At 45.9% G+C, this 26,320-nt stretch overlaps 1 pseudogene; it reads left to right on the top strand.

The window, feature by feature from the left end:
• The window catches only part of LOC110318079, a 13,960-nt pseudogene extending 3,407 nt beyond the window's left edge, over nt 1-10,553 (top strand).
• The last annotated feature ends 15,767 nt before the right edge of the window (nt 10,554-26,320 follow it).

Genomic DNA, 26,320 nt, shown 5'->3' with positions numbered 1-26,320 from the left:
CTTCTTCTTCTTCTTCTTCTTCTTCTTCTTCTTCTTCTTCTTCTTCTTCTTCTTCTTCTTCTTCTTTTCTCTCTCTCTCTCTCTCTCTCTCTCTCTCTCTCTCTCTCTCTCTCTCCTTTATTCCCTTCCCAAGTCCCCTCCCCATGCCATAAATAAACCCCTGGCTGGTACCTCAGGGAGAAGGGCTGCCTCAGCATGGGCCCACAGAGGCCCCCCTTCCCCAATACCATACCACTCATCCTCTAAGCATATCCCTGGCTTCATCTTCTTTTTTTTTAATAAAACACATCATCTGTCAATGAAAAGCTGATAGCCTATTAGCAAATAGCAGGGAATAGAGGGTGGGAAATCCAGTAGAGAGATTGGAACTCTGGGATAGAGTCAGGGAGGAAGTTTCACCACCCAGACTCGGAGAAAGCTGGACACAGGAAACTAGGAGAAGTAGCTAGCCAGCCACGTGGCAGACAGAGTAGATGAAACGAGCTATGTAAGTTACTAGCCAGTAGGAGAAAAAGCCATGAGCATTGTAATAATTAATAAGCCTCTGAGCTGCTATTCAGGAATCAGGCACAGTGACAACAGTCCTCCAAGTGCATACCCAGAAGCCTGACTCCCAGGTCACTCTAGGTTCTGTTGACAACAGTCAGAACGCACTTCCTCCTGACACCAGTGCTGGCCAGTGGTGCAGATTCTGAGATGGGTTAGAATCACTGGAGTGTTGAGGAAACTGGTGCCTGGGCCTCACCCTGGAGATTCTGGCTTGGCTGCACTCTCAACACTGAATGGGTGAGGCTTGGAATGAGGGAATCTTGTTGCTAATAGAGACCCAGGAGCAACAAGCAAGAAGCCCATGTCTACACTGTTTCTGCCTCCAAGAGAAGTTTGGTGATGTGGTGACTTTAACTCTTTCTTAGAGTCGGGTGCTAGCTTTTGTTGCTGATAACGTAAGGGTTTTGTACTGAGAAAGTGGATGTCAACTGTGGCCTTATAATGAAGTCCACCCAAAGGCAAAGAGCTTTGCTCTGGATAGCACGGGAGTAGCCAGTGTGCAGCCTGATCCTCAGCACCATGAGGGCTCCACCCTGAGACCTGGCCTGAGACAGAGCCAGAGCTCCTCACTGCTGCTGCTGTCAGTGGACTGTTACAGCCTTAATAGGAAATATCCCCTGCACGGTCTTGTATGTGAATACCAAGTATCCAGTTGTTGGCATTGTTTGGGGGTTTGGAGCCTTACAAGAAATAGCTAGTTACAGGAGGTGGGCTGCATGTGATCTGGCCTTGAGGTTTATAGACCAGCTCCATGTCCTAGGCTACACCTTCTTGCTTCCTACCCACACTTTGAATAGCAGGGCTGAACAGTGCTTCCTTCTCTATCTATGTGAGAGCAGTCACGGGCTAAGAAAGCCCTGAGGATTTCTCCACAATGCTACAGAACGCCGAAACAGCCTACCCATCTCCCCCTTCTTTGCAGAGACATTCCAGGGAGAAAATCTCAAAGCAGGGTTCCCTGCAGTCTCCTCTGCTCGACCAGGGGAGTAGAGACAACTTTCTCTCAGCTCCCTCCATATTCTTAGAAAATAGTGTATGAACCCATCTTTGGTGCTGTGGGGGCATGGGGAACTCATGGCACGTGAGCAGGTGGTTCTGCCTCTGGGCAGGATGTCACCAGTTTCTCTGGTCAGCAGTCAGAAATCGCTGTACTCAGCAACCAAAGGACAGAGGCAATAAATAGCTCAAAAGTCTTCACAGAGATGTGGAATGCAATTCTTCCCTCTGGATATTCTTCAGTTGCTTGAGTTTTTATTTTCACCAAAGTATGTCTCTGTAACTGCCGTAGCTGTTGTGAAATGAGATGTGAGCTCTTGACTGTTTTCTACAACTCGATGTTTGTTCCGTACACATCACCTGAAAGATTATGAGTTTGGGGGAACGCAGAACAAATTAAAATGTTTCTCACTGAAATAACTCGCTGGCCTTTCCACTCAGTAATTGTTCTCTCCGTAGTGGAGTGAATTAAGTTAGGGCTTGGCAGATGAATAGTATTCTGCCCAGTAATGAAACTCCCTGCTGATGGGGGACTGAGCTGTGATCTATTGTCACTATTCACTCTTTTTGTAATGATTGTTTGCCGGTTTGCCAAAATGTGTCAGTAATCAATACATGGAGTATTTCCAGTGCATCCCCAGGCATGCACGTGGTGATGAAGACACCGAGGGACGAATGTTCCTGCAGAGGCTCCACCCGTGGAACCCTGGCTCACAGAGATGACCAGAGGTAGATCTGGGAGGGGCCTTGAGGAACAGAGCAATGACCTGCAAGCACAAGAGCTAGGGAGACCACAAGTCCCAGCACAGGTTCTAGGCAGCCTTGGACAAGGAACAAATTTCAGAACTAAATAATAAAAATAAATAAATAAATAAATCTTCAAGATTTGTTTATTTTAGGGATAATTATACATCTATATAACATATTACACATAACATGTGCATTACATACAGCTATATTTAATATATGCAATACAAATATTATGTACAGATACATTTATGCATGTATTCTGTATATATTGTATTTATGTACATATTTAAAATAATATATATATATATACATATATATATTTATGTATATATATTCTATCTATATATGGCTCCTTGTTAGTAATTACTGCATAGTCTCAAATCCAGTATTCCAAGGGACTTAAGGGCAGGAAGCACCATGAGTAATGGAAATCACTTTATATTCTGTTGGCTGTCTGTGTTTCTCAGAGTATAACCTATCTGAGTTCTGCCGTGGACATACAACAGTCCCATGGTGACTTGCTTTGGCCAACTGTGAACGAAGCCCTGCTTTCTGAATGTTGCTAACACAGAGAGCACGTTACAACTACAAGAGGTCCTGAAGTCTACCTTGGTGTTGCCTACATATCTTAAACATTTCCTGGATTTGTCTTTCAAGGAACCAGGACTTAAAGGAACACAGTCATGGGACACACCAGACACTAATGGCTCCCTCAGGGGCATCATGTGTGTGTGTTGTTTTCAAACACAGTGGAGAGCGTTGGAAGTTATGAAGGCGGGTTCCATATGTTAGTAAGAGAGTGTGACTTGCCCTTGGTAGTCCTGAGTGTCCTTCACAGCTCTGGCAAAGCTCCAGTTGGCCCTTCTTCAGATTGATCAGTGGCAGAACCCACTTCATAAGGCCAGAGCAAAGCTTGTGCAGAGCACTGACTCAGCCCATGCAAGGCAGGGAAGCCAGGTTATAGTTATTTAGACGTTGCCTTTGCCATGCAGAGATGTGGGCTCTACTCGGTGTCTTCTGTGGTCACCAGACACTCAGGCAGGAAGTGTCCGAGCTGCCAGGGGGAAAATTGCTAACTCAGAATGATGTCTTTTTAAACCAGAGAAGCTGTGGTCCCTGAGGTCTGAGGGTCTGAGCTACTTTTGTTGATGCTATTTAGAAGCAAGGAGGACATTGTCAAGGCTCTGCACTGTGGGGACTTCTGAGGCTAATTTATGTGCTGTATTGAGCCAAAGGAGGGGCAGGTGGACTTTGGAAAGAATGGCCTAGTCGAAGCTGCTGCCCAGAGTTTCTGGGAGCCCGTAATGGGCTTAGACAGCAGGAAGCGATTGTGGTGATTGTTATGAGACAGTGTGGGAGCTCAAGAGTAAGGATGTGTCCCACAAGCGTGAAACAGGACTCAGAAAAAAAAAAAAAAAGTCAGTCACTCGTGAGAAGGATCTGCTAGGACACAAAACGGAGACCTAAGGGACTTAATCGGGGTTCATTATCTCATCCTCCTCCAGGACATGAATTTGTCTTCCTGTGGCAATACTTGAAATGTGTTCCCACCTCACACAACCATCCATTGGATACAAAATAAGGTGAAGTGCTTAGAGGCTGGGAACAGAGGTATCAGCATCTTCATGAGGGTAGACGGAGCTCCTGCCTCTGCAGAATGTCACAGAAAGCCTAACTCTCTCCGTGAGACATGCTCTCCCAGGGCACAGATAGCCTCAGGAACAAGTCTTGGGGTGTGAGGGCTCTGTTCTGCCTCCTTGACTCCAAATCCCAGCCTGTGGATGGACACACACCTTCTGACCTGCCATGTTCTGAGGACAGGAGGTGAGCTTTAACGTTCGACCCCTGAAAGTAACAGAGATCAGATCAGTAGCCATCTATACAAGGGGATACATTCTAGTCTGAATTCACATACATGGAGCAAGGAGATAGAGTATTTGAAAGGAGAATTGTTATGGAAAATTCCAGTGCTGCACAGGTACATGGATAATCAATATGCACCCAGATTGCTCACTGGATTAAAGCGCTTGCCATCTGAGGACCTTAGTTTGATCCCCAGAACCCACATAGAGAACCACCTGTGTTTCCTGCACTCCTACCATGAGATGAGCCCAGAAGCTCACAGGTCAATTGCCCCAGTGTATGCAGCAGGGAAGGAATCAGACTCTGTCACACCACAGTGGAAAGGAGACAATTGACTCCCCCAAGTTGTCCTGTGTTCCCCCACCTGGATTCTGTGGCATGTATACTCTCGCACTTGCACATACATCAAACACAATTATTATTAATTATAATTAACACAATTACTAACAATAAAAATTAACTAATTAAAAAGCAGTGTGAATGTGTCCCTCAAGTTACATCTATTTGAGGTTTTTCTTTCTTCTCCTTCAGCCTTGCAAACCCCACTTCCGATTTAGGATGGAAAGATAAAGGGGGCATTTCTGAGCTGTTTGGAGAAGTTCTGAGTCTGTGGAAATCTTGTAATCCCTCAGGTCTCATTTACAAGAGGATGGAGCAGCTCCAGGCTTGGCTGCATCCTTCCTGGGTTGACCGCTTTTGTATCCCGCATAACTGTCCATCAACCTGCCTTCCCAGCAGAGCCCAGAAGCCACCTGAGGTTTGCTTCTCCTTAGGGAGCATGAGAAGTGTCTCCGGAGACTGGACAAGCAGAGGCACGGAAGAAACCTCAGAGGGACTATGAGTGGTACAGAAATTGATTTCTCAGGACTCCAGTCACAGGGAAGCTGTTGTGTATCCCCAGACACCCAGCCTCCTTCTGCAAAGCATACATGGAAGGGCTCAGAGATAGCTAAGAGAATCTGAGTTCTCCACCAGCCCCACACTCACTCCTTTCTGTACCCGGAGATAGGGGGATGGGCGGCCCCTCCAGCTTCCAGTCAGAGTGGAGGGGTGTTCTGTAGCCTTTCTTCCAGCCTGTGACTTAACAGCTTTGGCTCTGAATTCCTCCAACCCCTGTCATCTGAGAGATGGATGGCCTTGTGCTGTGGGTCCAGCATTTCCAAGCACAGGGTCTTTAAGAGGTCAAGGCAAAGCAGGCACATTTGGGACATATCTGTGCATGTGTGTGTGTGTGTGTGTGTGTGTGTGTGTGTGTGTGTGCACGCGTGCATGCGCGCATGTGCGTGTGTGTAACATGATGGAGATCATTGTCATAAATATGAACAGAAGTACTCAGGAGTATTGAGGGAGCTGAAGCACTGGGCTGGGGGCAAGCTGGGTGGATGCTGACAGGTGACATCACCTGCTGACTCTCCTCTGTACATGGTTAGTTTGGAGTACTTAGTGTTTCTTTACAAGGATGGACAAGGCCCTGATGGAACATTATGATCCTTCACAGGGAGAGGAACCTAGAAAGTTATCTGCTCTCTCTCTCCATCTTATGTCTGGGTTACCCTGGGCTAGCCTGTGTGAATCATCTTGACTTTCCTAGGATAGCAGGAGCTACCACATCATGCTTCCATCCAGTGCTTCTTCCACTAGTGAGAAGAAGCTGTTTTCCTAATCTCTCCCGCACAGGCTGCTCTGATTTACTACTGCACCCAGCCCAGTGGTGTTTGGCTGCATTCCAGAGTTGACTGGGCTGATGGGAGCCTCAGATAGCCTCTATGTGCACATAAGAGACACTCAATGGATGGATATCTCCAAGTCAGGGTCCCCAGAAAGGTTTCATCTTCTCTTGGTGCAGACTTCCCCTGGAAGTCTGTTTGGGGCAGAGAAGGGCTTACCAATACTGACTCCAGGACATTGCACTAGGGATATATAATATGGAGCCGCACGTATGGAATGTGTACCAATGCGTGGTGGTCAACTTCAGTTAAGCCCTTGGGATTCACCTGGCATGCTCTGAGGAGAGATCAATACCAGATCACAGAGCCGAAATGAAAAAGGCCAGCTGAAGTCATACAGGGTCCATCGTAAGTATCACAGAAGACTTTAACTCCACACTGGGACCAGTTCCCTACAGCCAGATTAGAATAAAGGAGCTCAGTACACAACCATCAGAAGTCCAAAAAGTGAACCCAGACAAGCAGCAGGATGCCACATGAGCCTTGACACAATTCCAGAGCCCCAAGGGCTCCTGACACGAAGCCAGACCCCCGACGGCTGTGTTCCCACACAAACGTGATATCCCACATCAGGTGGTCTGTGCTGCAGACATGGATTCTCAATAGGAGGAGGCCTGAAAGGATGAGTTACCAAGGGGAGTTATAAGATAGTCTGGGAGTCCTGCAATGTCTGTCTGTGCACTGCAGAGCCCGAGAACCCAGTAGTTGTTGAACGGATGAAGTTGGGTGCCTCACCAGTTCCAGTCCGACCCTGAAGGCCTAGAAGATTCTTGAAGAGCTGATGGTGTTCAGTTGACATTTGAAAGCAGACGAACCCTCTGCTGTCAATAAGGATGGGTTTTATGGGAGCAGCAATAGAGCAGATGCACTCACCAGTAGGAAACAAAGACAGGCAGGCAAAACGGCCCTCAGTCTTCTTTGTATTGATCTGAATAAATCTCACAGATCCACCCAGAGGTACATCTCTTAGTGGTTCTCAACCTTCCTGATGATGTGACCATTTAATACAATGGTCATGTTGTGGTGACCCCTGGCCATAAAATTATTCTTGTTGCTATTTCATAACTAATTTTGCTACTGTTGTGAATTATAATTAAAATGTCTGGTATACAGACAGTCTTAGGAGACTACTGTGAAAAGCCTATTTGGCCCCCAAAGGTGTTGCAACCCACAGGTTGAGAACCACTGTCTTAATGGACACCAGCTCCGTTCAAGTTGACAGCCAATGTCAAACAACACTGCAGCAGAGTACTTTTCTAGCAACTTTCCAACACAGGTTTGGAACAGGGTTGAAAGTCACTTATGGGCTGGGTCAAAGTGAAGGAAGTCAGGTGTTAATCCCACCCAGTGGGTTCTGCAGGATGCAGCCTAGACAGATGTGAATCCATGTCTCCTTGAAACCAGTTATAGTGGATCACATATGCCATGGCCAGTCTTTTGTACGTTTTCTGGACTGCAGTTGTGCCATATTACAGGGTAGAGTGGTCATGACTTCACAGCCCTATAGCACCCAAAGCAGATAAATGGCTGGCTTCAGCTAGACACTAGTGCTGAGGTGAACCTGAGGGTGATCCCTAAGGCACTGTAGACACAGTCAATGTGGGTTTATAAAAGTGGAAAGCCAGATATCCCTTGCTGTATAGCCTAAGCCTTGCAGATGAACTGCTTCTTGGGTGAGTAGCTCCTGTAGGCTGCTTTGGGGAGCTGATTTAGAGCAGTTTGTGCATGTTTTAAAGGATTTCTTGATGTGTCCCATGCCTAAGAAGAGCTGGGTACTGGGGGCAAAGCAGGGAAGTGGACTAATTTTGTCCTCCTTCCACGCACCTCCCACTTCCCTGAGGTGACTGTCACAAACACACACTCATGCTCAAGTTCTAGGAGCATGGGTGGGTGTGTATAAGTGTGGGAGGAATCAACCTAGGACTGTGTATTAGGTCACGGAAATTCTATTTGAGGAACACCTCTCCACGCAAATGACACTTGAGAAGAGAGCAAGGTGAACAGGGCCCCATGACTTGCAAAAGGGAAAGCATTTGCCATCCCAGAGTAAAGAGATTGGGTAATGGAACCATGCTGAGTGTGTGTGTGTGGGGGGGGGCAGAGCCCACATCTGCCTGGGCCCAGTGCATACTTAATGAGCAATGAATGGTTTGGGGGCCCTCTTATACCTAAGGATTCCTTATGTTTTTGGCAGGTTCTGGTTATAAGCCAAGCTTATATCTTGACATATGTCTAACACTACAGAGAAGCCCAGCATCTCACATCTTACTGAAGTCTGCAGAGGAGGAGTCAGGCTGCAGGCCACAAAGGCTCAGAGCCCAAGGATCAGAAGGGCAAATCCAAGGGAGATGAATGTCAGTGTGGGGAACCTGCAGCAGGGTACCTATGGCAAAGCCTGAGGGTGGGTGCAGGCAGATAGCAGGCTGTTTGCATCAGTCTTTACTGTCCTGCCCACAGTAGCCATGGACAAACACTGTGCCTGGGTGTGACCTCAAGCTTAAGGTACCCAGAGCACCGCCTGACTGACTCATGCTGGGAGCATCTACAGCAGGCAGTCTCCAGGGTCGCCTGGAAGGCACACCTCTGTGCCTCTGTGAGAATGCTTCTAGCAAGGTCTGACTGAGGAGGGAGATCTGCTCTGAATGTACTCTGCTCTACCCCATGCCAGCTCTCTTCTCCCTCTGCATCCTGACAGCGGGCACACTGTGAAGAGCAGCTACAGGCACATGCAGCACACCTTCTACTCCATGATGGTCTGTCTATACCTTCAACCTGAGGACCAAAACAAACCATCTTCCCCTAAGGAGTTCCTGCAAGATATTTGGTCGCAGCACCGAGAAACATAGCTAACATAATAGCGTGGCGGAGATTTAGCACAGGCATGATAGCTGTGCCAAAGACTTTGTTGAGGAAGACAGAATGTGCAGAACATGGAGGGAATTTCAGTGGAGGTGTTGCATGTTGGAGTAGCAGAGACAAAGAAATCCTCACCTGGACTTCCTGATGGACTAGTGTGCGAAGAGTATGAGTGAAATGGGAAACTAGGTCAAAGGAATCATCATATAAGTTTAAACTCAAAAATATAAACTCAGAACACAGCAAACTACAGAGAAGTGCGGAAAGGCCAGGTTTCAAACAGAAATAAATTGAAAGCTAGAAGCAAGAATGGAGAAAGTGGCACAAGAAATCCCTGAAGGGTTAGGACCCGTGTAACTCCTTAGAAATAGTTAAAGATACAAATCCACACACCCAGGAAACCCAGAGACTGTCAACCATGATCAACACTACAATACACATAAATACAAATTATGAAAAAAATAAAGCAAAATAGAGTATCTTGAAAGAATTCAAAGGAGAAAACCTGATGTGAAACGAGGGGAAAAACAAAGAGCTTCTCATTAGAAATTATCAAGTCAGAAGATTATAATAAAGAAAAATTTTAATTTGGGGGAAAGTGCACCAGTCTGGAATTCTGTGTTGTTTTTAGTAATAAAACGCACTATCTGCTCACTCTGTGCCAAGCATCATTTCTTAACCTTCAGAACATTCCAGGGAGAGTCCCATCTCCTGGGACATACATGAGTCAAGGACTGCCCATTGCTCTTTCACGACTTCAGGTCTGTAAACCACCTGAAGGTCTGACCCCAGCACATGGCAGGGCTGGCCTGCTCCGAGGAGGCTGGCCCCAATATTGAGGACCTTGGCACTCTGCAGCTGGAGCCTGAGACTGCTGTCTTCTGCAAACAGGCGGCTGCGTGTACTCAAGTTGGGTTGAGACGGTGAGCTTGGAGCTACCCCAGATATGGGAAGCCCCAAACTGGCAGGGAAGACAAGACATGGGTCAGAGCCTGGCTCAGGATGACCCAAATCCACAAACTTTCAGCCCAAGATCCAAGAACATGAATTTACTGATGACCCAATTGAGATGCCTCAGGTCCCCAGGAATGATGCTCCCAACATGCTCTGGGCCACAGTGGAGCCCTGTTGTGCTGACATCACCAGTGAGGTACGAGCACTAGTGGAGCTCGTAAGGGCCCTGAAGACAAAGCTGAACATTGTAAGACTGCCACTGGGGATACACTACTCCCAGTGCTGGGCCCAGGAGGATCTGCTAGAGGAGCAGAAGGAGGGACAGCTGTGGCTGACAAGAAGAAAGGTCTCATGGGACTGCTGACTGAACTGGATACAAAAGACGTGGCTATCCTACTGAGGAAGTGTGAGGTCCAGCATGAGTAGCCAGAAGATGGATGACCCTTTGGTCCTCTGACACAGCCAACCTGCTGCAGGCCCTGGTGGAAGAAAACATTATTTCCCCTATGAAGGACTCTCCTTTTCTTGACATGTCTGGGAAAAGAATCAGGGGCTGATGGAGCAAGCACCTCTCCCTGAAAACCGAACAAGCCCTTCAGTGTAACCATGCCAAGTCCCTGGAGAGCTTTATTAATGCGTTGCTGTTGGCCCAGGGCCTCCTGGAGTCTGAGGACCAGCCTCCTTGAGGACTCATAGGTTGAGGTCCTTGCTGAGCTGTGCAAACAGCAGGCCAAGCTGAAGGCATTCAATGTACACAACAACACTAAGAAGTGTGACCTGCCCATCCTGGTTCTCATGCTGAGCACCAGCTCCTCTGGGCAGTCCATGTATCTGCTCCTTTTCTGCTCCCACCACTAGCAAGGAAGACCTGGCATGGTCAGGGTTTGCTATGTTCTATTCACCTTGTGTCTTTGGAGCCCAGTGTGCAGAGACAATCAATGTGTGCTTGCTGACTTTTTGACTAATAAGCAAGCACAGGGTCCTGGAGATGTTCTAAGTGAATGGGGACAGTCCTAAGCTTGACCATAGCAGGGAGATCTGAAATTATATCTGCAGGGAGAGAGGGGACCTGAGGATGAGTTGTGTACACTTGTGAGGTGTGGAAAATACAGAGAAGATTGAGGAAATGAAAGATATATTTCAGGTCAATAGCATCCTTAAGTAAAGATACAGAGTCATGAAGTCAAAAGGCATGAGGGAACCCAGAATTTCTGGTATCTGGGACCTGCACCCCACAAGGGGGAAAGGTGGATAGTCCATCAGGGGGCAGGCAATGCCTTGTTTAGGAATATTGACATTGGCCTTGAGGTCCTAGAACCATCACATTCTCTGAGGTGTGTCATGGTGGGATGATGTCAGGGGTGATGGCTCAGCCTTGCACCTAGCAAGTGCTGAGCAGTGCTCCCAGCAGCAGTGGGGAGGAAGGCTGAGTCAGAGGGCCATGGAACGTGGGACAGGAGTGTGGAGAGGCTGAGATGGCATCCTACATGTGCAAGCTGACTCATGGGATGTGGGTGGAGACCAGAAATGTCAAAGATGCCCTTCAAGGTGAGGCTGATGAGGCCAGTGATCACCAGAAGAGAATTGTGGGAGCTGCAGGAGGGAGGCTCCCAGGTCCTGAGCTCTTCCCGTGTGAGGTCCAGGTGGAGGGTGTCAGTGGGCAGCTGACATTAAAACCAGGTATTGAGTGTGGGAGTCCATAGACATGGCAGTTCCCTGCCCTCCTGTGTTTCTCCATGAACTGAAAAGTAATGTTTTTATTCTTTTCTTCTTCTAGCTTGTTATTCTTTCATATGCCTTTTCTTGTTTTCTTTTTAAATAAGAGTGTCACAAAGAAAAATATGTAAATATGTCCAGATGCAATTAAGTGTCTCCCAAAGAAAGCCGAGTTGTTTCTTTCTATTGATAATTCTTGTCTGCAGGTTGCCATAGCTGCCTGTCTTTTAAATATCTCTCACAGGTGTCTAGTGCCTCGTCCTTCCCTGGGTGAGTGCTCGATAAACGCTAGATGGTAATAATCTTACACACCGCTGCAGTATCTCTGCCGGAAAACCAGCTGCTATTGAATTCCATAAAGTCAAAGTTGTAGAATAAAAAACCAAAGGAACGTGATCTTCTTTTGTTTTGTGGTTTATGAGAGGATTGGATCAAAATCACGGTTCCAACCCAAATAATAGAACCAGCTTCCTGTGATGAAGGGAAGGAGGAAAATAGCGTTTATAGAACACTTGCCAAACGCCTGGCATTGTGCTCTAGTAGATTAAAAGGTATTTTAAGACCAGCATGAAGATACAGAATACATACCACAGAATTAAGTCAGGGCATCTCACTGGTAAGATCCACAAGGGTTTGAAACTTTCATCTAAAAGAGGATTGCCAGGAGACCAAGGCAGGCCCGGGAAACAGAGTGAAACCTTGTTTCAAAAAAAAGTTTCATTCCAGCACCCAGGTCAGGAGACTTACAGCCTCATGTAATTTTAGCTCTAGGGAGATCTGATGTCTCTGGCCTCTAAGGACACTCACACTCATTTATGCATACTCCTCTCTCTCTCTCTCTCTCTCTCACACACACACACACACACGCACACGCACACTCACACTCACACACACACACACAAATCTTTAAAACTTACATCTTAAATTTTATCTGCCTTATCTGTCTGTCATCTACCATCTAGCTACCTAACATCTATCCACCTATTTATCTGTGTACTTAGAATCTATCTGTATATAATCCACCCACCCATCCATCTACCCATCCATCCATCCATCCATCCATCCATCCATCCATCCATTCACCCACCTGCCCACCCACCCATCCATCCATTATTGTCTGTCTATCTTGTATCCTAAAGGGCTTTAACTACAGTCTCTCTTGACATGTTCAGTTTTTCTGCATCCTTACCCTGTCCTGGGAGCCCAGCCGGAGCCATCCTGAGCACACACATACCCTGCTCTGCCATCCTTTGATGTCTCGGATGCCTCTTTTGCTCTCATTCCTTTATGACTTGGTTTTGAGGGCACTGTTTGCAGAAATGATCTGTAGGCAACATAAACCTGGAGTTGTTTTTCTCTTCTTTGACTCCAGTAACGTTGTTGTCATTCTGGAGAGAACACAGACAGAAAAGAACGAAAGCCCCCCCCCCCGCCCAGTTTAATCACAGACACCTCAGTGATAGGTCACAAAAGGACCATCTGTGTCCCATTGGTCTTCTCTCACTCCCTGTACCCCTTCCTCCCTATCCTAGAAAGAAGTTGGCTCTTACAGCTCTCATCATACCTGTTTTCCCCCTTTGCTTTGTAGGGTCGTACGTAGATGTGCAGCTGGAGTCCTGAGTTTTGCCTTTTAAATGGTGAGCAATGCTTGTTTGGTGTTCTTCATGTCCCGCTTCCTTCCTTCTCTTGGTGTGTGTGTGTGTGAGAGACACTCTTTCTTTGTCTTTAGTTTGTATATAAATTATAAAAACTCACGCGCAAGGAAACAATACCATAATAGTTTCCTGGCCACGTCCTTTCCCCAGGGCTTTGCCTTCAGTTTGTATCATGAGCACTGATGTCACTGTGTTCTGGGTTCCTTCGTCTGGGTTCCTTCGTCTGGGTTCTGGCTTCTGGGCTGACTACTGAATGCAGGGAGAAGCTATTTCCTGGAGGCAGAACTGTTTTCTTATTTCTTTTAAAGGCCTCTTTTCGCCTTCTGCCTGTCGGGTGCCTGTTTAATTATTGATTTGAGGGTGGTCTTTATGCATTCTAGGGAGGAGCCCTTCAGAGGTCAGATGAATTATAAATGCCTCTTTCTATCTAGTGGCTTTCCTGATTTAATTGTGTCTTTTGAGGTCAAAGGAGTACTTAATTTTGGTGCCATCAAATTTGGACATGCTTTCCATCGTGATTAGAACTTTTAAGGATTCTGGATTTTTAAGTGTTTTCCTGGGTCTGACTGAGATCTTGAGGACTCTCTGTACCATGAGCAGTCCTGCCCCTGCTGCCCATGTGTGATAGCTAATTGGCACCGCCGACTTCACCGGATTTAAATTCACTGTGGAAACACATCCCTAGCTCGCTGGGGATTTCCAGAGAGTTTAAACTAAGGAGGGAAGACCTATCTTGGATTTGGGCAGAGTGTTCTGCGTCACCTATCTCTGCTTCCTGACCATAGAAGCAACATGACCAGCCTCCTCATGTTCCTGCCACCATGCTGTTTCCGCCACGAAGGGCTGAACCTTCAAACTATAACCCCCTTCAGTAGCTGTTTGTCAAGCATGTTGTCACTGCAGTGAGAAAAGTAACCAATTACTTAAATGTGGAAGCTACTCATCCCTCTTTCCAAAGGGGCACACGATCACTCCTCCACTATTCATCCTAACCACCTCTCTCTCTTGCTCCCTATGGTGAACCAGGTATTCACCTGTGTGAGGGGATCTTAAGGGCTCATGATTACCTTCAGTAGGGTGTTTGTCTGTCCACCTAGTGCCTAGAAAGCATTCTACTTCATGACCATCTCTTTCCTCACTCTGTCTCCTTCCTTGTGTGATGACAATGGCTTCATCAATGTCCTGATGTAGAGGTGCCACCTGGAATGCTGAAGCTGTCTCCATGGCAGCCCTTCTTCCTGGATTACCAACTCGCTTTTCCCATTAGATGTCTGTTAATGCCTTATTAGTGCTCAACATTTTCGGTTATTAACGCTTAGGTGAACTGCATGGCATCATGGGAGAGATCAACAGAGGCACTCAGCTAGAAAGCCTTTGCCCCAGTGGGGCTGAGGGAACATTATTGCCTGTTACCAGATGTTCTTCTCTGCATGGAAGACAATGGCCATCACTCCAGAGTGGAGAGGTGGAGCGTAGGGTTCAGAGAGTGACCTCAGAGAGGAGGAGCACAGGAGGAAGAGGAGCTGGAGTGGCCCAGGCTCCACCAGAAGCACTTCCCATGGTGGCACAGAGGAGCCTGATGAGCCTGGTGGATCTGCTGCTCAGAGTCAGGTTCATGGAGAATTTGTGGCCAGAACACAAAAAGGCTCTAGATATCTGTCCAGGGGTGGCTTTGTGTATTTGCTTGGGACCAAAACGTGCACACAAAGTGAACTGCTGTTGATGTTGGCCTAGTGAGGCACCTGTCTGTGCTGCTATTGTTCTCCTTGTTGTTGTCCTTCCCTTCTGTTGTCTTGGAGACTGAGCCCAGCGCCTGACATGCCACTGAGCGATATCCCAGTGCTGGATTTTCTTTTTGAGAGATTTTCTCTGTATTGCCTGTCCTGCCATCATTCAAATACTAGTCTCTACGGCACTCTCCGTTGGAGAGTGGCTAAGTCCAGCCTCATTCTGCTGCTTTCCACCTCTCTCCGCCACGTTCTTTCACCTGTGCCTTCCCTCAGGCCCTTCTGCCTGTGAGAGACCCCAGCATTGTCTCTTGGGCTGGCTGCTGCTGCTGCTGGAGTCACTCAGTCTATATCTGCCTGAAAACTTATTTATTTCCTCACATTGCCGGAGACTCACTGTGCTGGACAGAATTCCACCTCAGTAGCTATTTTCTTCTTGCCCCCTAACGCGTTTTTAATCTCCCTGTCTTCCTGTACGTATCTCTGCCACTGAGAAGAGACTTGTCAGTTTCAGTTAACATTGCTCCTTTGAAGGCACTGGGGCTCTTTCCTCTGGTGAATTTTGGGTATGTTTAAAATTTCCTTTGCCTTCAGCTTGAGGAAGACTTGCTGCTATGTACCCACACATGTAATTGTTTATTTAACGCTCTTGGCTTTGTGAAGGTCCTGAGATCTGTGGCTTTTGTCTTTCAGTGGCTGGGGGCGGGGGGGGGGGGCTCTGCCAATATAACAAGGCACATTGCTTCTTCACAGTCCCCTCTCTTAGGAGTTCTAAGAGCTGTGTACCAGACCCTGTCCAGTGGCTGTTTTGCCCCCTCCCCATCTCTGGAGCTCTCTGATGGTCAGCCCAGCCCGTGGTTCACTCTTGAACTTGACATCTGATCTTCCTTTTCTGTGTGTGATTTATGTGTTAAACATGTTGATTGGGTTCCATGTCTGTCTGTTTCTTCCCAGCCTTTGGGATGTTCCTGGTAAAAATCTGTGGTGTCTTCCTTGATGTAGAGAGCAGATGTGGGCTTGTTTGGTTTTGCTCTTCCTTCCTCCCTCCCTCCCTGTCCTTGTCCCTCTCCCTCCCTCCCTGTTCCTCTCCCTGTCCCTGTCCATCTCCCTCTCCCTGTCTCTCTCCCTCTCCCCCTCTCCCCCTCTCCCTCTTCCCCTCTCTCTCTTTCTTTGCAAGTACAGGGCTGGTCCAGTTCCTGGGTCCCATTGACTCTGTCTAAGCCCTGTGTATTTGCTACTGCTTTCAACTGTGGGTTCTTGTTCTCCCTGTGACTTTGCAGAATGCGCAGAGCACTATACAGCTTTCTGTAGAAATGGCTCGGGGCCACACTGCAGCAGTTTGAGCTCACCTCCAACCAGAGCTCACAATGGGATCAGTGACAAACTGAGCCACAGCCTGTCTGTGTCCTGCCTGCCCCTTGCTCCGCTCACACACAGAAACAACCCTTTCCTGACAGTTTACCATCATGTCCATGGTGTGCCTGCTCCCCACAGTGCTATTGAGAAGTTGTATAATTCCCCCCCACCCCCCACCCCCCACCGCTTGCTGTTTTCATGTTGAAGCTTGGGCTCATTTACTTTCTGCACGGTTTGAAGGAGATTCATTTGGATTAAATAAACATTGCCATTGCCGAGGCTTCCTGTATACCAGACACTATGCCACTGGCTGGAGAATAAATGGTGAACCAGAGAGAGAAAGAAAGTCCTGCTCAGACCCCATGAGCTCCCTTTAGTCTGCTAGAGGGGGCACATGGGAAATGTCCTCAGCCAACAGCATGGTGGTTGCAGAGCCCATCCATCTGACACTGTGAGGAAGGACCTCGGAGGATGTGCGTGGGTGTGCACGCAGAGTCCTCCCAGTCACAGAGTCTCTCAGGCATGCTCCTGTCTCCTCTCCAACACCTGCATGCCAACCACAGCAGCTGTGCTTTGAAGGGTGCTGACCGGCCATGCTTACAGACCAATTGTGTAAGAGGAAATGAAGGCAGACATGGAGAAAGCTTAGGATCCATTTAAAATTTAAACAGTGCTCATTGTCACAAAAGCTTCAGGAGAGAGCAGTCTGGCTGCCTTGGAAATCTATTCCCACATGTTTATACGGGCACTTCAAAGGCCTATTAAAGCCAGCTCTTTGATGTATGACCAGCTACTCCAGCGGTGACTCTCCGCTAAGTCAGATCTGAATTCAGTGGGGAAAAGGACAAATTGGCTGTTTTATCTAACACTTTCAATATCAACTCACAATGAAGAGGGGCGTTCTTTCCTACTTAAAAGCTACAAGATGAGTTTGCCACCAGGATAAAGAGAATAAATATCCAGAGACGGGTTACAAAACAAAATCAGACCCTAAGTGGCTGAAGGGAGTGGACCAGAGTCCCCACAGGCTCCATCTTTCTCCTCAGGAACTGCAGCCAGTGGCCAGGAAGACACCAGTTCCTGAGGATTCAGAACTCTGGGCAGAGTCAGAGAAAGGGTGTCACTTTCCTCTGTCTGTCTGGGAGAAGCTGCTGGTGTGTCCTGGCGAAGGCAGATGTCCTATAGCTGGAGCTTTGTTCTCTGTGATGCCTGAGGGGTGGTGGTCACTGGGTTGGCCATGTGTTGTGATGATGGAGCAAGGGTGCAGAATATCTCTACCCACATATACATACTCAGAATTTTCTCTGGGAGAAGAGTCACGGTTGCCATAGGAGCAACTTCCCTCCTCGCTGTGCTCCCAGCTCCATGGAGCATGGGCAGAGGCAGACAGGGAGAAAACGACCACCCGCCCAGGGTGGGATCATCTCTCCCCGTTGTAAAGCTGCCTGGAAACAGAGCCGCCACATAGGAAGGCACATACAGATGTGATAGAGGGCAATGGGACATTCTGATTTTTTTAAAACGGCTCCTTCCAGAGGTCTCTTCCTGCTCCCATCTGCAGCCACCTTAACAAAGTTGGCATTTTGTCAACTGAAACCCCATCTCGGGTCCAGAGGCTGAGTTCCCAAGCCTACCCATCAACAGGCCTGATGTGGTATTCTCATGTGGAATGACGACTCGGGCTGTTCACATCGGCTCAAGAATGCAGCCTCTCCCCCATGCTCACGACACCTTCCCTGTGTGTGGATCTGTGTCCTGTCCAAGTCTTTCATCCTTACAGGCCTCAGGTTGATCCCTTCAATGGTCAAATCTTAAAACATTCTTGTCAGAGAGTAGTGGGTGTTAGGGCTGCAGTGTAGGAATTTGAAAGCCAGAGTTGAGCCCAAAATACCTTTTGAAAGGAAACACAAACTCCCAAAATAGCTGTATAAAAATCCAAACAAAAATAAAATTTAAAAATTCTGAATTATAAAAGTCACAATGAAAATTAAGAAGCAGACTGACAGATGTGGAGGCGTGAGCTTGCTCTGTCACCAGGGTTAGCTGGTCTACAGACATGCAGGCATAGCCATGTATACACATATGCATACACATATAGACTGACAGAAACTTGTAACACACTTGCTCATTTGCATGCACACATATACACATGCACTCTTGCACGTCCATACAGACATGTGCACATGCACGCATGCACACACACCATAACAACCCAAAAACTTATTTTGAAATAACTGCTAATAGAGAGTTGGACAAGAGTTATTCAGGAAACTCAGAGAGTGATATTGACTCAGGTCTTAGCCAGCATATAGAGGCTCCACATCCAGTGCCCCCTGATAATGCTTCTTTCTCAGCAACTGCTCAGCAAGGCTTGCTGGTCCACACTGCCAGACCTGAGAATGGATTATGTTTTAAAAGTCTACTGAGGGTGTAAATAGACCTGAAATCTGTGTTGGACATTTTGTAAAATGTAACACAATTACAATGTGTCAAACCTTTGACTTCCACACTTCACCCCTATCAGCATCTGCTAAACAGACCTGCCTGTGTGTGACTGTCCCCAAGCAGAAGGTCAGCAGTGGGACCCTTGTGAACTGTAGCGACATGTTGACACAATCCAAGCTGGGAGCCTTGGAATGGTTTTTGTGGAAGCCACATGCTGTTGAGGAAATGGAGTGGTTCTTTGTGCATCGATGAGACATAATTCCAGTCATTATTATTTCAAAAAAGCAAAGACAGAAACAGTGTGTTATGATTCTGTCTGTTATAGTTGGATCTAAACTGTACCTTAAAGACTTGTGAGTTGAAGGCTTGGTTCCCTAAGGCTGTGGTGCTATCTCCAGGTAGCAGTCGGATCATGAGGTTTCCAACTCCAGCAAACGATTAATTCATTGATGGCCTCAGAGTCTGGTGTACTGTTAGGGAGTGAATGGGATGGGCTTTGCCTGTAGAGTGGGTTCTTAGAGGCATGCTTCCAGGCGTCATGTCACTGAGGGCTGAGGCCACTCCCAACCCTGTTGTGCAGCCTCACCAGGTTCCAAAGCCCAGAGAGCCCCGTGACCCCGGACCGACCCCTCTCGAGCTGTGAGCCAGATGGAAGTCCCTGTTTTGAGGTTTCTTTCCTCGGGTATTTTGCCACAGCAACGGGATGAGACATACTCTGTCATTCGTGATAAAATGTACAGCCAAGATATACATTCCAGTATTTCTGAGAGTGTAAACTGACATCTGCTAATACAGGAAGAAAATATAAGAAAATTAACTTTACACCTGGGAGATGGATGTGAGAACACAAGACACCTTTCTCTTTCCACCTCGAAGACATTTCAGCCCAAAGCCCTGAGACCAGTATGACCCTGAAAAAGGCTGCACAGAGGCGGATGTAGGGACCATTTGCACTGTTATGCTCTGAGCTTTTAGCGCTTATTTCAAATGCTTCACGATTAAAATGTAAAAATGAGTATTCACGTGCCTTTTCCCCACTAAATTTTCTAAATAAAAGATTTCCACACATCCACAGCTAAATCTGCCCCCCCTTTTTTAGTATGACATCAATTTTATTCAGCATCTAAAGGAAAAGAAACGCAACTCAAGCTAGCGTGAGTAAACCCAAGTTCTCTGGCTCCTGTTCCTGAAAAGTTCTGAGAGTTGCCTTGAGTCCTGATTGGATTCGGAGGTCATAGGATATGGACTCCCCGTTTCTCTCAAACTGTTCTGTCTCCACAGGCTTCATTCTCCATTCAGTTTAGTGTCGAACCTGTACATATCAGTGTCTCTTTCTCAGTGATATGACAGAATCTCCAGGAATGCAACTCTTTTAAGGAGTTTATTCCAACTCACAGTTGTAAATACACCTCAAGGAAGGCAGGATGGTGGAAGTGCAAGGCAGCTGGTCACGTTGCATCCGGTCACGAAGTACACAGAGGTGCACTGCCAGACCTTCATCTGTTCCCTTTTGATCTCTAGTTTGTGGAGGATGATCTTCCTCAGTGTTCATGGTGGGTCTTTCTTGCTCACCAGACTCTAAAGCAAGGTGAATCAACAATGAAAGTTAAGACTGTCGGATCTCACACAGACCATGGGATGCCTGACGGCAAGCCTGGGGTTATGGTTAATCCCTCCTGCTTGGGTTCCCTGTGTTAGATTTAGAACTATCTGGCAAGAGCTTGTCATGGACCATGATGTTCACTTGTTCGTGTCTTTACCGGGAAGCATGATGGTCCCAGGCATAGTCACAGCCTATCTCCCACCGGTTCTGATAAACACATTTCCTCTTTTGCAGTACCAAGGCAATCCCTCGTGTGGGCTGTGGAAACCAGCGGCCATGTGCAGAGTGAGAATGATTTCCATGACAGCTGACTTCTTTGCTTTTACCTTGTAGCAGATTAGGTTTCACACCACCCAACTCTAGGAGGGAGTGAGGCTTGGGTCTGGGCGGTATTAGACATTAGCACTGGGGGTGTGTGTGTGAAAGCAAGGCTAAGTTCCCCGCCAGCCTATAGTTGAAGATGGTGGCCCAAGGCAGGACCCTTGAGCAGCGCCAGCCAGACCTTTGAACAGGGTCACCTGCCCCCCTGCTGTCCAGGCAGGACTTGAGATTCATCCCTAGTTCTGAGTGTGGAAGAGAAGCTGACCCCTGGTCTCTGTGGCCTTGACTCCCTGTAAGTGTTTGTGTTTCTTACGCATTATTTGAGGGAGAGAGTGGCCGAAGTCTCCACAGCTCATGAACCCTGAGGGGTTGCTGTTTTCTGCTGAGTTTTGCTTTGCATTTTAGTAACACTGTGCTCTTGTACTTCAAATCTAAACTTTTACAGTAGCAAACACTGTGGTTTGGTGACAGGAGCTGTTGAAGCCATTCCAAGCCTAGCCAATGTAACTGCCTTGGGCACACCTCCAAAGTCTTTAAATTCTATATCCTTTTCATAGAAGAAAGTACTGAACACGGAAGATGGGGTTTTGTGTTATTATTGTACCTGAGGGGAGTTGTTTCTGATCCCCCTCAGAGAGCAGAGCTGGAGTGTGGAGAATTTGTGTGTGTTAGAGATGGGAAGGGAGAGGGGAGGGAGAGGAGGAGGGAGGGAGGAAGGGAGGAAGGGAGGGAGGAATGGAGGAGGGGAGGGAGGAATGGAGGAGGGGAATGCATGTGTATGTATACTTTAAATAATGACTTTATTACTGTCTGCAGTTCAATATGGGTTTTATTTTCTTACCTTTTGCGAGGTTGTATATGTATGCATCTGTAGTTATTCCTAATGGCATTAAACAGTGATTTGTTCTGAAAGACACATTAAATGGTGTCAAATTTACAGTATTCAATTTACTACTAGCAACAAGAGCTCGGGGGTAAATGCTTAGATTTCTTTCTCGCGCTCTTTTTTTTTTTTTTTTTAAATCCTCCCAATGTAACCAAGGCTGCCTTCAAACATTACTCGGTATAATTATGATACATCATTTTCTTTTCCCCACATTGATATAAAATTAGGTTCTTTCTTCCAGTTGTCTTTAGTTTGGGCGTTCTGGGTTGTTTTGCCTCTCAAGGCTCTTGGATGTATAAAGTGCATATGGGTTTCACATACTCAGACATCTAATTTTGACACCCTCACCTCGAAATTCTGCTGTCTCCCTTTGATTTTGGAGCTTCGACAGTCAGCACTATGGTTTCTATGCATCGGTCGGGCTCTCTTATGTCCCAGTGGAAAAGAAAAGTGTTTCCCAAAGGGTAACTTTTAACATGTCACATATCTGAGAGGTCCCCCCAAGACCATGCTGGAGAAATTGGCACAGGGGAGCACATCTGTTAAGCTGTTGTGATGTGTCTTAAGTGTCTCTGTGAAGAAATAGTCTCCTTTTCTTCACAGTAAGCATCGGAAGTGATTGGCCCTTGGAGACACCATGCAGTCCACAGGGTTCCCCAGGCCCTAAAAACCTGAAAATAGCCCCGTGCCTCTGAGGAGAGGTTGAATGCCAGGCGAATCAAAACATGGTCTCAAGCAAGACAAGGGAGTGTGTACCCTGTGCTGAAATGCAGTTTTAGAGCTGGGACTGACATGTGGCACCTGACACATTTGCTACATGGAAAGAGGACACATTTTGTTTGCCCTAAGTCCCAGAGCCTTTATGGCTGCTGATTGACGGTGAGGTATGTTTTTATCTTGCCTTATAAGTTTAGAAAATATATAGGTAAAATATACAAGGAAGAGCCTAAATAAACCCGCATGATCTCTGAACAATATCGGAGTGAATGTCACAATAAAGGCGCAATCAAGTGTCTTTGAGTCTGTGATATTTACACTATGTAGTCTATCCAAGATAGAAACGGATACGGAGAATAGATGGAGATACAGTTTAGAATTCTCCTCCAAAGCACATTCAAGAGAGTTGCAAGGGGAGTAGCACTCTTCAGAAGGGTCAGAAAGCAGTTGGAAGAGCGTCTCTCAGACAGCTTGAGCAGGCATGCATGAAGTGGTTCTCCACAATTGTTTCAATATTCAGAAGTTCTTAGTGCTTGAATATTTAGTGGAGACCACTCTACAAAACAATATAAGCATAAATCCAAACATTATCCCCAGGTAAATTTTATTCTGGACTAATGTTTCCTTCTATTCCTTGTAGGAAACTTTGGTTGAGCCAAACTGTGGGGCTCAGCGGAATCAAGTGTGGGGTTGTTATAGTTTGCTTTTTGTTGCTGTTATAAACACTGTGACTGGAAGTGACTTGGGTAGAAAAGAGACTATTTTAGTTTATGCTGCTAGGTAATAGTCCCTGACTGAGAGAAGGTTGGCAGGAGCTGGAGGAACCATTGACTGGCTTGCTATCTAACTTGCTGCCTGTCTCATGCTCAGCTTGCTTACTTATACAGCTAAAGCCTGTTTGCTTAGGGTTGGTTCCGCCCATAGTGGGCAGGGCCTTTCTACATCAACCATGAAAGAAAGAAAGGAAGGAAGGAAAGAAGGAAGGAAGGAAGGAAGGAAGGAAGGAAGGAAGGAAGGAAGGAAGGAAAGAAGCCTCTTAGACATGTCCACAGCCCATGCTGATCAAGATAACTCTTCAACGGAGGTTCAATCTTCCTGGGTAGCTATAGTATGTATCAAATTGACAATAAAAACAACCCAGCAAAAGGATAGTTAAAAAATCAATGCTGGCTTATTAGTTACATGCTACTAGAAGAAGAAACTGGGCATGAGGCATATAGGATTCACTATCTTTATGATATTTCTGTAAATACCAAAGTATTCTAAAATACTTTCTTACTAAATTTAGTAACAATGAAAACAGTGCAATATTCCCCTACTATGAGGAGCTCAGATTCAAATATTTCAACGGTAAATTCCACCCCAAAATTAAATATGCTCTTAGTCACAAACCTATTATTTTTCAAATCCTCCAAAAATAGAATAGTGGTGTCCTTGTGAGTGCTCATTGTCAGCTTGGCACAGTCAAGAGTCACTAGGGAAGAAGAAGTCACCATTGTGGGATTTCCAAAATCAGACTGGTCTGCAACCCTGTCTGTGGTGCATTATCTTGATCGTGTATTGATATGGGAGACCCAGACCACTGTGGATTATAGACAACGGGCTGGAATTATGTCTGTAAGTCATCTGAGCACAAGAAAGAGAGAGCAGACCAGAAAGCAGCCTCCTTCATGGTCTCTGATTCAGTTCTTATTTGATTTCTTGCCTATACTTCCCTAAGTGATGGTCTGTTTCCTAACAGACCATACAGTATACATACAACATACATACAGTATACATATTTCATACATAAAACACACACAGAAGACATACAGTGTACATATGGCATACATAGAGTATACATACAGTATACACACAGCATACATACAACATACATACAGTATTCATATGACATATATACAGTACACATATAGCATACATATAGCATACATATAGTATACATACAGTATACACACAGCATACATAGAACATACATACAGTATGTATATGACATATATACAGTACACATACAGCATACATACAGCATACATATAGTATATATATAGCATATGTATAGTATACATATAGTTTACATACAGCATACATACAGCACACATACAGTGTACATACAGTGTACATGTGGAATAATATGGCGTACATATGGCATATATATGGTATTCATAGAGCATACATATGGTATACATACAGTATGCATGCAGCATACATATAACATACATATGGTATACATACAGCATACATATGGCATATGTATGGCATATGTATGATATACATATAGTATACATATAGCATACATACAACATATACAAAGGATGCATACAGTATACATATAGTAACAGGCCATGGCACATTCTTTCCTCTTTCATGTTGCCCTTGTTCATTGATCTTCATCATAAAAAGAGAAACACAAATAGAATAGGATGAAACATTTCTCATATATGTCTTCAAAGCCATTTTCATGATTCTAAAACAAAGCAGCCCTTTACACTCAAAGACAACTACAGACTATTGTCTCTCAAGCATGTAGACATGGATGCCCTCAACAAAATACTCCCCAAAGTCAGCAAGATTTTAAAACAACCATTTAGCTCATGTGACTAAGTGCTATTGGGCTTAAAATGCAAAGCTGGTTCAATTTCCAACATATTTGACACACCACACCATTTTAACAGGATGAAGGGTGCAATTGAACCCTGGTGTGGCTGTTTTAACAGACATAAGGCAGCTGAGGAAGTTTTTGTCAAAAAAAATCTGACAATCAAGGAATGGAAAGGCATTTGTGTGTTGAATTAAATGACAGTAATAAAAACCCACAACTAGCTCCAAATCTAATAAATACTAAATTATTTTTAGTACTTAGATAAATACTAAGTTTTTTTTTTCATTAGGTCATGAACCAAACATGGGGATTTCCTCATCTGAGGTAGTGAAGTTCTTCTGAGAGGAATTTTAAAAAGGACTAAAACAAATGAAAAGATCTCTAATGGATAACCCAAGTTCATAAATCAGAGGATTGGGGAAAAAGCTAACAAGTGATGACTGGCAGCTTCAAGGCCATTCCCATCAAGACCCCAGTCTCTGGTTTTTGTAGTAAATCCTCACAATGGCTACCATGTGAATGTATAAAAGACACGGAGCAGCCAAGGAGGTCTTGGAAAACGAGAGACAACGTTTAGGGCACACATCAGCTTATTTCACACTTACTGTGCAGCCTCTAAAATCAGAACCATGTTGCATTTTATAAGGACAGGCATATAGACCAGTGGGCTAAGAGGGAAAGATCAGAAAGAAAACCAAACCTTACTTACACATAACACGTGTATGATTTATACATTGTGTCAATGGCTGTCTGGAGCTGGGAGGATGAGTCAGATGGTAAAGACCTTGCCTTACAAGTATGGGGACCTGAGTTTGATCCCCACTATCCATATCAAAATTAATAATAATGAAAAATGTGGTGGTAAAAGCTTGTAATGCAAGTGCTGGGGAAGGGAGAATAGGAGGATGCCCGGGGCTCACCAGCCAGCTAAGCCTATCTGGAGAATGCTGGGTCAGTGGGATACAGTGACTTAAAGCTAAACAACAAAAACAAAATGAAAACCTACTATGGTAAAACTGTATGAAGAATTTAATTAGACCTCCTCGTTCCCCCAATGGGGGTCACTTTATCCCACCCATCCTCATCCCAACTAAAACGGTCAAATTAATTATAAAAGGCAGAAAAAAAGATTTATTCAACATGGCCACACTGGGAAGAGGGACAAAAAGATTCAAGGACACCCGCCAGTTCATCGCTAAGGTTTAAATAGAGGGCCAGGGGACATATCTACACATGCTCTGACAAGTTATTGGAGATTTGTGAAATCTCTTTTCAGGAGATAAGTCTGCCTCACCACTTTCCACAACAGCTGAGGTCTTTTCCTTCTTCCAACATGAGATTCTGGGGGACAACCTGTGCCATGGAGCACACTCTGTCTGGTAGCCAGATAGAGAGACACAGGGATCTCTTTAGGTTATTTTCATCTCTGCCAGGTCGCTTGCATGTCATGTTTGACCACATACAAACTAACTTACACTGGGTGAAAGACCCAAATACTAGCACTGCAGACACTGTGATGGAGCACTGAAGACACTGTGATGAAACACTACAGACACTGTGATGGAGCACTGCAGACACTGTGATGAAACACTGCAGACACTGT

Source organism: Mus pahari, chromosome 3 (genome assembly GCF_900095145.1).
Source record: "Mus pahari chromosome 3, PAHARI_EIJ_v1.1, whole genome shotgun sequence".
NCBI lineage: Eukaryota > Metazoa > Chordata > Mammalia > Rodentia > Muridae > Mus > Mus pahari.
This window is presented reverse-complemented; position numbering and strand designations above follow the sequence as displayed.